General features: G+C 31.9%; 2 non-coding genes and 1 pseudogene across 2 annotated transcripts; all 3 read left to right on the plus strand.

Annotated features, from left to right (window-relative positions):
- Positions 1-4,245: 4,245 nt before the first annotated feature.
- Positions 4,246-6,235, plus strand: LOC138858543 (small subunit ribosomal RNA). The gene has a single exon (XR_011397631.1). It is a non-coding gene; the product is annotated as a small subunit ribosomal RNA (ribosomal RNA).
- Positions 6,236-6,860: 625 nt separating this feature from the next.
- Positions 6,861-7,039, plus strand: LOC138858568 (5.8S ribosomal RNA). The gene has a single exon (XR_011397640.1). It is a non-coding gene; the product is annotated as a 5.8S ribosomal RNA (ribosomal RNA).
- Positions 7,040-7,541: 502 nt separating this feature from the next.
- The window catches only part of LOC138858558 (large subunit ribosomal RNA), an 8,671-nt pseudogene continuing 4,203 nt past the window's right edge, over positions 7,542-12,009 (plus strand).

Below are 12,009 nucleotides of genomic sequence, written 5' to 3' on the forward strand. Positions count from 1 at the left end.
ATAAAGTCTATGAAGTAATAAATTTTCATATAAGTACTAAATGTATAAAGTCTATGAAGTAATAAATTTTCATATAAGTAGTAAATATATAAAGTCTATGAAGTAATAAATTTTCATATAAGTATTAATTGCATAAAGTCTATGAAGTAATAAATTTTCATATAAGTACTAAATGTATAAAGTCTATGAAGTAATAAATTTTCATATAAGTAGTAAATATATAAAGTCTATGAAGTAATAAATTTTCATATAAGTATTAATTGTATAAAGTCTATGAAGTAATAAATTTTCATATAAGTATTAATTGTATAAAGTCTATGAAGTAATAAATTTTCATATAAGTATTAAATGTATAAAGTCTATGAAGTAAAATATAAAGTCTATGAAGTAATAAATTTTTATATAAGTATAAAAAATATAAAGTCTATGAAGTAATGAATTTTCATATAAGTATTAATTGTATAAAGTCTATGAAGTAATAAATTTTCATATGAGTATTAAATGTATAAAGTCTATGAAGTAAAATATAAAGTCTATGAAGTAATAAATTTTCATATAAGTAGTAAATATATAAAGTCTATGAAGTAATAAATTTTCATATAAGTATTAATTGTATAAAGTCTATGAAGTAATAAATTTTCATATAAGTATTAATTGTATAAAGTCTATGAAGTAATAAATTTTCATATAAGTATTAATTGTATAAAGTCTATGAAGTAATAAATTTTCATATAAGTATTAATTGTATAAAGTCTATGAAGTAATAAATTTTCATATAAGTACTAAATGTATAAAGTCTATGAAGTAATAAATTTTCATATAAGTAGTAAATATATAAAGTCTATGAAGTAATAAATTTTCATATAAGTATTAATTGCATAAAGTCTATGAAGTAATAAATTTTCATATAAGTACTAAATGTATAAAGTCTATGAAGTAATAAATTTTCATATAAGTAGTAAATATATAAAGTCTATGAAGTAATAAATTTTCATATAAGTATTAATTGTATAAAGTCTATGAAGTAATAAATTTTCATATAAGTATTAATTGTATAAAGTCTATGAAGTAATAAATTTTCATATAAGTATTAATTGTATAAAGTCTATGAAGTAATAAATTTTCATATAAATATTAATTGTATAAAGTCTATGAAGTAATAAATTTTCATATAAGTACTAAATGTATAAAATCTATGAAGTAATAAATTTTCATATAAGTAGTAAATATATAAAGTCTATGAAGTAATAAATTTTCATATAAGTATTAAATGTATAAAGTCTATGAAGTAAAATATAAAGTCTATGAAGTAATAAATTTTTATATAAGTATAAAAAATATAAAGTCTATGAAGTAATGAATTTTCATATAAGTATTAATTGTATAAAGTCTATGAAGTAATAAATTTTCATATAAGTATTAAATGTATAAAGTCTATGAAGTAATAAATTTTCATATAAGTATTAATTGTATAAAGTCTATGAAGTAATAAATTTTCATATAAGTATTAATTGTATAAAGTCTATGAAGTAATAAATTTTCATATAAGTATTAATTGTATAAAGTCTATGAAGTAATAAATTTTCATATAAGTACTAAATGTATAAAGTCTATGAAGTAATAAATTTTCATATAAGTAGTAAATATATAAAGTCTATGAAGTAATAAATTTTCATATAAGTATTAATTGTATAAAGTCTATGAAGTAATAAATTTTCATATAAGTATTAATTGTATAAAGTCTATGAAGTAATAAATTTTCATATAAGTATTAATTGTATAAAGTCTATGAAGTAATAAATTTTCATATAAGTACTAAATGTATAAAGTCTATGAAGTAATAAATTTTCATATAAGTAGTAAATATATAAAGTCTATGAAGTAATAAATTTTCATATAAGTATTAAATGTATAAAGTCTATGAAGTAAAATATAAAGTCTATGAAGTAATAAATTTTTATATAAGTATAAAAAATATAAAGTCTATGAAGTAATGAATTTTCATATAAGTATTAAATGTATAAAGTCTATGAAGTAATAAATTTTCATATAAGTATTAATTGTATAAAGTCTATGAAGTAATAAATTTTCATATAAGTATTAATTGTATAAAGTCTATGAAGTAATAAATTTTCATATAAGTATTAATTGTATAAAGTCTATGAAGTAATAAATTTTCATATAAGTAGTAAATATATAAAATCTATGAAGTAATAAATTTTCATATAAGTATTAAATGTATAAAGTCTATGAAGTAAAATATAAAGTCTATGAAGTAATAAATTTTTATATAAGTATAAAAAATATAAAGTCTATGAAGTAATGAATTTTCATATAAGTATTAAATGTATAAAGTCTATGAAGTAATAAATTTTCATATAAGTATTAATTGTATAAAGTCTATGAAGTAATAAATTTTCATATAAGTATTAATTGTATAAAGTCTATGAAGTAATAAATTTTCATATAAGTATTAATTGTATAAAGTCTATGAAGTAATAAATTTTCATATAAGTATTAATTGTATAAAGTCTATGAAGTAATAAATTTTCATATAAGTAGTAAATATATAAAGTCTATGAAGTAATAAATTTTCATATGAGTATTAAATGTATAAAGTCTATGAAGTAAAATATAAAGTCTATGAAGTAATAAATTTTTATATAAGTATAAAAAATATAAAGTCTATGAAGTAATGAATTTTCATATAAGTATTAAATGTATAAAGTCTATGAAGTAATAAATTTTCATATAAGTATTAAATGTATAAAGTCTATGAAGTAATAAATTTTCATATAAGTATTAAATATGAAGTCATACAAGTTAAAAATTTAAAAAAAAAATCGATTGTAAAAATACTTTTGATGTTATTAGTTGTATTATGACCATGACGATATTTGAAAATGATATAAATTACCCACGTATATATGAGTTTTTAAATTTTAAATAGGTTAAAAGAATTTTTCCATATATTTTCGGGTTGGTAACGTCAACATGGGAGAGAACATTTATAACAAATTTGCACAAATCTGCTCAAATTGACATATACTGAAATAGTACTTATATGAAAATTTATTACTTCATAGACTTTATACATTTAGTACTTATATGAAAATTTTTTACTGCTAGGAAATGTATTATACTTTTATATATTTGAATTCCTTATGTTAGTTTATTAGTAAGAAATTGTTTTTAAATACTTATAAGTATGAATATTACTATACTTATATGATTTATGTATTTAGTACTTGTATGAAAATTTTCATACTTGTATGACTTTATTTACTTAGTATTTATATGGAAATATTTTTTACTTTATATGTATTTTTAAGTAAATATGAAAATGAAAGTTGATTTTGTGTGCCTTTTTATTCCTGGTTTTTATACAGTTAGTTTAAATAGAAATAGATTTTGTTTTATACAAAACTCTATATTCTGTACTAACATATTGTATATAATGAGCGTTTTTTATTCCTGGTTTTTATACAGTTAGTTTAAATAGAAATAGATTTTGTTTTATACAAAACTCTATATTCTGTACTAACATATTGTATATAATGAGCGTTTTTTATTCCTGGTTTCCTACAGTTAGTTTAAATAGAAATAGATTTTGTTTTATACAAAAACATAAAAAATCTATTATTCTATACTAACATATTGTAGAAATAAATATTAAACAATATTTTAGTTTTATTTGTGAGCTATTCTAATATTTACTCATAAAATATATGTGTAAAAGGATGGTTTTTAAATAAAATAAAATATTAATGTGTTGCACCCGAAAATACTTTTTATCATATATTTATTATTGAAATAAATATAATAGAATTTGAAATTATTAATTTCAAATCAAGAAAAAAATGTATATACTCTTAAAAAAAGGTATATATATTACTATATGCATTGAAATAAAGTAAAATGTATAGAATGATATTATTTGAAAATTTTGCCAATATAAGAAGAAATATCGTTCTTACATAATAATTAAATAATAATATGTATAGAGAACGAAAATTCTTTTCACGATACCAAAACAAAAATTAAAAAAATCCATTACAAAATCACACAATAGAAATGAAATATAATGAAAAAAAATATAATAAAGAAAGAAACATAGAAAAATTGTTGTGTATATTGTAAATGTTTTTATGTTTTGTGTATTTGTGTATAATTTTCAAATAAGAAAATATCATTTTAAACTTTTATATAATATAAAAAATATTATATAAAAAAGAAATATATATTATTCTGGTTGATCCTGCCAGTAGTTATATGCTTGTCTCAAAGATTAAGCCATGCATGTCTAAGTACAAACAAATTAAAAGTGAAACCGCAAAAGGCTCATTATATCAGTTATGGTTCCATAGATCGTTAACAGTTACTTGGATAACTGTGGTAATTCTAGAGCTAATACATGCAAAATAAACACGGACCTTTTGGAACGTGTGCTTTTATTAGGCTAAAACCAAGCGATTATTCGATCGTTATATTGGTTGAACTCTAGATAACTTGCAGATCGTATGGTCTCGTACCGACGACAGATCTTTCAAATGTCTGCCCTATCAACTTTTGATGGTAGTATCTAGGACTACCATGGTTGCAACGGGTAACGGGGAATCAGGGTTCGATTCCGGAGAGGGAGCCTGAGAAACGGCTACCACATCTAAGGAAGGCAGCAGGCGCGTAAATTACCCACTCCCAGTTCGGGGAGGTAGTGACGAAAAATAACAATACAGGACTCATATCCGAGGCCCTGTAATTGGAATGAGTACACTTTAAATCCTTTAACAAGGACCTATTGGAGGGCAAGTCTGGTGCCAGCAGCCGCGGTAATTCCAGCTCCAATAGCGTATATTAAAGTTGTTGCGGTTAAAACGTTCGTAGTTGAATTTGTGCTTCATACGGGTAGTACAACTATAATTGTGGTATGTACATTACCTTATGTATGTAAGCGTATTACCGGTGGAGTTCTTATATATAATTAATACAATGTATTTTTTATATATTCCTCCTATTTAAACCTGCTTCAGTGCTCTTCATCGAGTGTTGTTGTGGGCCGGTACAATTACTTTGAACAAATTAGAGTGCTTAAAGCAGGCTCCAAATGCCTGAATATTTTGTGCATGGAATAATGAAATAAGACCTCTGTTCTACTTTCATTGGTTTTTAGATCAAGAGGTAATGATTAATAGAAGCAGTTTGGGGGCATTAGTATTACGACGCGAGAGGTGAAATTCTTGGACCGTCGTAAGACTAACTTAAGCGAAAGCATTTGCCAAAGATGTTTTCATTAATCAAGAACGAAAGTTAGAGGTTCGAAGGCGATCAGATACCGCCCTAGTTCTAACCATAAACGATGCCAGCTAGCAATTGGGTGTAGCTACTACTATGGCTCTCTCAGTCGCTTCCCGGGAAACCAAAGCTTTTGGGCTCCGGGGGAAGTATGGTTGCAAAGCTGAAACTTAAAGGAATTGACGGAAGGGCACCACCAGGAGTGGAGCCTGCGGCTTAATTTGACTCAACACGGGAAAACTTACCAGGTCCGAACATAAGCGTGTAAGACAGATTGATAGCTCTTTCTCGAATCTATGGGTGGTGGTGCATGGCCGTTCTTAGTTCGTGGAGTGATTTGTCTGGTTAATTCCGATAACGAACGAGACTCAAATATATTAAATAGATGCTTTCAGGATTATGGTGTTGAAGCTTATATAGCCTTCATTCATGCGTTCATCTTGAATGTACAAGTGTTTGAATGTGTTTATATAAGTGGAGTCGTACCTGTTGGTTTGTCCCATTATAAGGACACTAGCTTCTTAAATGGACAAATTGCGTCTAGCAGTAACGAGATTGAGCAATAACAGGTCTGTGATGCCCTTAGATGTCCTGGGCTGCACGCGCGCTACAATGAAAGTATCAACGTGTATTTCCTAGACCGAGAGGTCCGGGTAAACCGCTGAACCACTTTCATGCTTGGGATTGTGAACTGAAACTGTTCACATGAACTTGGAATTCCCAGTAAGTGTGAGTCATTAAGTCGCATTGATTACGTCCCTGCCCTTTGTACACACCGCCCGTCGCTACTACCGATTGAATTATTTAGTGAGGTCTCCGGACGTGATCACTGTGACGCCTTGTGTTTCACGGTTGTTTCGCAAAAGTTGACCGAACTTGATTATTTAGAGGAAGTAAAAGTCGTAACAAGGTTTCCGTAGGTGAACCTGCGGAAGGATCATTATTGTGTTCCTATCCGAAAAGAAAAAAAAATAATTATATAAAAACAAAATAAAAAAAAAGAATAAAAAAGAAAAAAAAGTTTTCTTTTTGTTCTTTTCATTCAAAATGTTTTGAATTATACAATGTTTTGAATGTTTTTCTGTTTTTTTTTTTTTTTTTAACTCCTTGTAATGCATTATGACAATATATATTATATTGTGAACTTCGCATACATTGTATTTGAACGCAATAAAAAAACCTTTAAACATATAGCTGTACTTATTATTTATATAGAAAATAATATTTAATTGTGATATTTATATAAAATATTATAAATGATAAGTTAACTTGTTCACATTAACGTGTGTAATACCTTTTTTTTATGGTATTTTCTATTTGTGATTAAAAACATGTTGAAAAATTTAAAAAAAGAAAACGCACAAATAGAGAAGAAAATAATATATAAAAGGTATTACTGTTTTTGTTGACCTAAGACATGCGCAGCTGCAAATGTTTGGGTTTAAAATTACAATTTATTGAAAGATGTTTTAAACTTATGTATTAAAAATTTATTATTGATTAATTATTAATACTTTCAATAAATTAAAATTCTTTGACTTTGAATTAAAAAAATACAAAAAAATTATCACTCTAAGCGGTGGATCACTCGGCTCATGGGTCGATGAAGAACGCAGCAAACTGTGCGTCATCGTGTGAACTGCAGGACACATGAACATCGACATTTTGAACGCATATTGCGGTCCATGCTGTTATGTACTTTAATTAATTTTAAAGTGCTGCTTGGACTACATATGGTTGAGGGTTGTAAGACTATGCTAAATTAGTTGCTTATTCTTTTAGTCAATTAATAGAATTTAAGCATATGGCATATTATTGGATTGTATTTTTCAATCCATAATATTAATAGCATAAAAAGAAATATAGAAAATATATTCTTGAATACCTCATATTTGAACGAAAATTTATGATAAATGAGAATCTTAGTATTCCCATAAAAGAAAAAATTTTCAACATTATTTAAATTATATTAAATAATACATAAGAGGAATGTCTAGCATAAAATAAATTTTTATTCTAGAATTAATTCACTCTATTGTATTGAGAAAAATTTATAATAAAAAAAAATATATGATATGTGGAGGAATAATGTTGTTAATTTTATTAATTATTATATTATGAATTTTAAAAAGGGATGAAAAGATTGAATAATATTGAGTAATCAAGATATAAAAATATATTTCTTTAAAATAGCAAATAGCAAAAAAATTAAATAAAAATAAACAAATCAATCTAAAATATATTTTATACAACCTCAACTCATATGGGACTACCCCCTGAATTTAAGCATATTAATGAGGGGAGGAAAAGAAACTAACAAGGATTTTCTTAGTAGCGGCGAGCGAAAAGAAAATAGTTCAGCACTAAGTCACTTTGTCTATATGGCAAATGTGAGATGCAGTGTATGGAATATCTTAATATCTAGTATGAGAAATTAACGATTTAAGTCCTTCTTAAATGAGGCCATTTACCCATAGAGGGTGCCAGGCCCGTATAACGTTAATGATTACTAGAAAGATATTTCCAAAGAGTCGTGTTGCTTGATAGTGCAGCACTAAGTGGGTGGTAAACTCCATCTAAAACTAAATATAACCATGAGACCGATAGTAAACAAGTACCGTGAGGGAAAGTTGAAAAGAACTCTGAATAGAGAGTTAAATAGTACGTGAAACTGCTTAGAGGTTAAGCCCGATGAACCTGAATATCCATTATGAAAAATTCATCATTATAACTGTAGTATTTAATTTTAAATATTATAGTAATAGTGTGCATTTTTTTCATATAAGGACATTGTAATCTATTAACATAATAAAATATTTATCAAAAGATCATTGGTTTTTAAGTTTATTCAAATTAATTTGCTTTTAGCTTATTAACATAGAATAATTACTGATGATTTGATAAAGTGTTGATAGATTTTATTATATATAATGCTAAAATTCTTTTGAATTTTACAATAATATTATTATCATTGATTTTAATATTAATTGTATGCATTTATATGATTAACAATGCGAAAGATTCAGGATACCTTCGGGACCCGTCTTGAAACACGGACCAAGGAGTCTAACATATGTGCAAGTCATTGGGTTATATTAAACCTAATGGCGAAATTAACTTAACTGTATTAATAATGGGATTAATTTTTAATGTATTACATTATTAATTCAATCCCGGGGCGTTCCATATAGTTATGTATAATGATAATTTATTATTATTTATACCTCTAACTGGAGCGTACCTTGAGCATATATGCTGTGACCCGAAAGATGGTGAACTATACTTGATCAGGTTGAAGTCAGGGGAAACCCTGATGGAAGACCGAAACAGTTCTGACGTGCAAATCGATTGTCAGAATTGAGTATAGGGGCGAAAGACCAATCGAACCATCTAGTAGCTGGTTCCCTCCGAAGTTTCCCTCAGGATAGCTGGTGCATTTAAAAATTATGTAAAATAATCTTATCTGGTAAAGCGAATGATTAGAGGCCTTAGGGTCGAAACGACCTTAACCTATTCTCAAACTTTAAATGGGTAAGAACCTCACCTTTCTTGATATGAAGGTTGAGGTTATGATATAATGTGCCCAGTGGGCCACTTTTGGTAAGCAGAACTGGCGCTGTGGGATGAACCAAACGTAATGTTACGGTGCCTAAATTAACAACTCATGCAGATACCATGAAAGGCGTTGGTTGCTTAAAACAGCAGGACGGTGGACATGGAAGTCGTAATCCGCTAAGGAGTGTGTAACAACTCACCTGCCGAAGCAACTAGCCCTTAAAATGGATGGCGCTTAAGTTGTATACCTATACATTACCGCTAAAGTACATGATTTATAATACAATTTCGGTTGGATTATAAATTTTGAAACTTTAGTGAGTAGGAGGGTACAATGGTGTGCTTAGAAGTGTTTGGCGTAAGCCTGCATGGAGCCGCTATTGGTACAGATCTTGGTGGTAGTAGCAAATAATCGAATGAGACCTTGGAGGACTGAAGTGGAGAAGGGTTTCGTGTGAACAGTGGTTGATCACGAGTTAGTCGGTCCTAAGTTCAAGGCGAAAGCCGAAAATTTTCAAGTTTTAATGAAATGAAATGAATGAATTTTTATTCCATAGTAATTAAACACTTGAATAATTTTGAACGAAAGGGAATACGGTTCCAATTCCGTAACCTGTTGAGTATCCGTTTGTTATTAAAAATGGGCCTTTGTGCTCATCCTGGCAACAGGAACGACCATAAAGAAGCCGTCGAGAGGTATCGGAAGAGTTTTCTTTTCTGTTTTATAGTCGTACTACCATGGAAGTCTTTCGAAGAGAGATATGGTAGATGGACTAGAAGAGCATGACATTTACTGTTGTGTCGATATTTTCTCCTCGGACCTTGAAAATTTATGGTGGGGTTACGCAAACTTCTCAACAGGCCGTACCAATATCCGCAGCTGGTCTCCAAGGTGAAGAGTCTCTAGTCGATAGAATAATGTAGGTAAGGGAAGTCGGCAAATTAGATCCGTAACTTCGGGATAAGGATTGGCTCTGAAGATTGAGATAGTCGGGCTTGATTGGGAAGCAATACCATGGTTTATGTACTCGTTCTGGGTAAATAGAGAATTTCGATTCTTGTTCCCCGGATAGTAGTTACGTAGCCAATTGTGGAACTTTCTTGCTAAAATTTCTAAAGGATTTATTATTGTATAGATACTTTTTAAATTATAACGATTATCAATTAACAATCAATTCAGAACTGGCACGGACTTGGGGAATCCGACTGTCTAATTAAAACAAAGCATTGTGATGGCCCTAACGGGTGTTGACACAATGTGATTTCTGCCCAGTGCTCTGAATGTCAAAGTGAAGAAATTCAAGTAAGCGCGGGTAAACGGCGGGAGTAACTATGACTCTCTTAAGGTAGCCAAATGCCTCGTCATCTAATTAGTGACGCGCATGAATGGATTAACGAGATTCCCTCTGTCCCTATCTACTCGGGAGAAAATAAGGCGAGCGCGAGAAAAAGTAGTGCGGGCAAAAAAGACGCTGCTAAAGGGAGCGCGGTTATTGTCGGGGGTGGTGCGGTGAGCCATGTAGCGGCTATAAAAAAAATTTCGGCGGAACTTAGCGGAATAGTTTTTGGGGCCGAGAATTTTGATATAGGGATCGCGAAGGGGCTGATGGAGCTTGCCTCGAAGTACGAGGCACTCCTGATGACGGTTGTAACCGAGAATGCCCATCTTCGTGGTCAAGTAGACGCCCTTAGAGGAAGCTGTGGGGGACACTCCTCGCCGCCGAGCAGGTCAATGCCGGCTCCATCGGCACCGATGCCTCCGCCCCCAGCACCTGTACTGGAGGCGATTGCACCGGTGGCGCAGAAGCCTGTTGAGACCTGGTCCGTTGTGGTTAGGAGTAAGGGGCCTGCAGCTTCCTCTGAGGAAGTCATTAAAAAAGTAGTAAAGGAGGTGGGTCCTTCCCTGGGGGTAAGGATCCACGAGGTTAGGCCAATTAAGGGTGGTGGGGCGGTTATCCGCACTCCCTCTGTTTTAGAGAGGGAGAAAGTTGCGATGAACGCGAAATTCGGGGAGGTGGGGTTGGACGTGACTGTCAACCGGAAGTTGGGTCCTCGGGTTGTGGTCCAGGGGGTTCATACGGAGATCTCCCATGATGAGTTCATGGAAGAGTTACTCCGGCTGAACCTTCAGGATTTCAGCCCGGCGTCCCAGAGGTCTGACGTAAGGATGGTCAGTCGCCCCTGGAAGGTTGCCCCTGATGGTAGCACCAATGTCGTCCTTGAGGGTACGGACAAAATGATGTCCGCCCTCCTGGAGGCAGGTAGGTGCTACATCAAGTGGTTCTCCTTCCGGGTGCGACCGGATAGCCCCGTTGCTGGCTGCTTCCGGTGTATGAGTTTCGACCATAGAGTGGCTGTGTGTAGGGCCAAATCAGATGTCTGCCGGAGGTGCGGTCAGGAAGGCCACAGAGCTGCCAGTTGCGTCAATGCACTCCATTGCCGCAACTGTGCATTCAAGGGTAGACCAGCTGGGCATCTTATGATGTCGGCTGTCTGCCCCATATACTGTGGCATTGTTGAGCGCGCCCTCGCCAGACACTGATGGGGGGAATAATACAGTTAAACTGCCAGGGGGCGTATGCCGTAATGTGTGAGTTGGGGGGGTGTATGACTGAGGGGAGGTGCGGCATTGCCTTACTCCAGGAGCCCTACGCCACCAATGGTGTGGTTCGGGGTCTTCCTGGGAGTTTCAAGGTCTTCACGGACCTTGGGGCTAATGCTGCAATTGTTGTGAGTGATCCCAACTACGATTGTGTAGTTGTGGATTCCTCACAACTGGGTGTATGTGTCGCGATAGAGGGGGAGTTCGGTAGGCTGATCGTAGCTAGTTTGTACTGCAAATTTAGCGAGCCCCTAGAGCCCTACCTGGGCTACATGGATAAGCTACTACTACTTGCGAGTAGTAGCCCATTTATCCTAGGGCTGGATGCGAATGCCTCGTCTTCGATGTGGTTTAGTAAGGTATCCCGGCATTCGTCTGGATATCAAAGCCACAGTCGAGGCGAGGCATTAAGTGAATGGGTGGTGGCTAAAAACCTCCACATTGTGAATGAGCCGAGTGAATGGTACACGTTTGATGGGCCTGGGGGCGTGAGTGACATTGACGTGACGCTTATGAATCAGGCAGCAGATAGGGCGTTCGTAGTTAGATGGGAGGTTAAG

This window comes from Bactrocera oleae, unplaced genomic scaffold (assembly GCF_042242935.1).
Source record: "Bactrocera oleae isolate idBacOlea1 unplaced genomic scaffold, idBacOlea1 ctg00000010.1, whole genome shotgun sequence".
In the NCBI taxonomy this organism is placed as follows: Eukaryota; Metazoa; Arthropoda; class Insecta; order Diptera; family Tephritidae; genus Bactrocera; species Bactrocera oleae.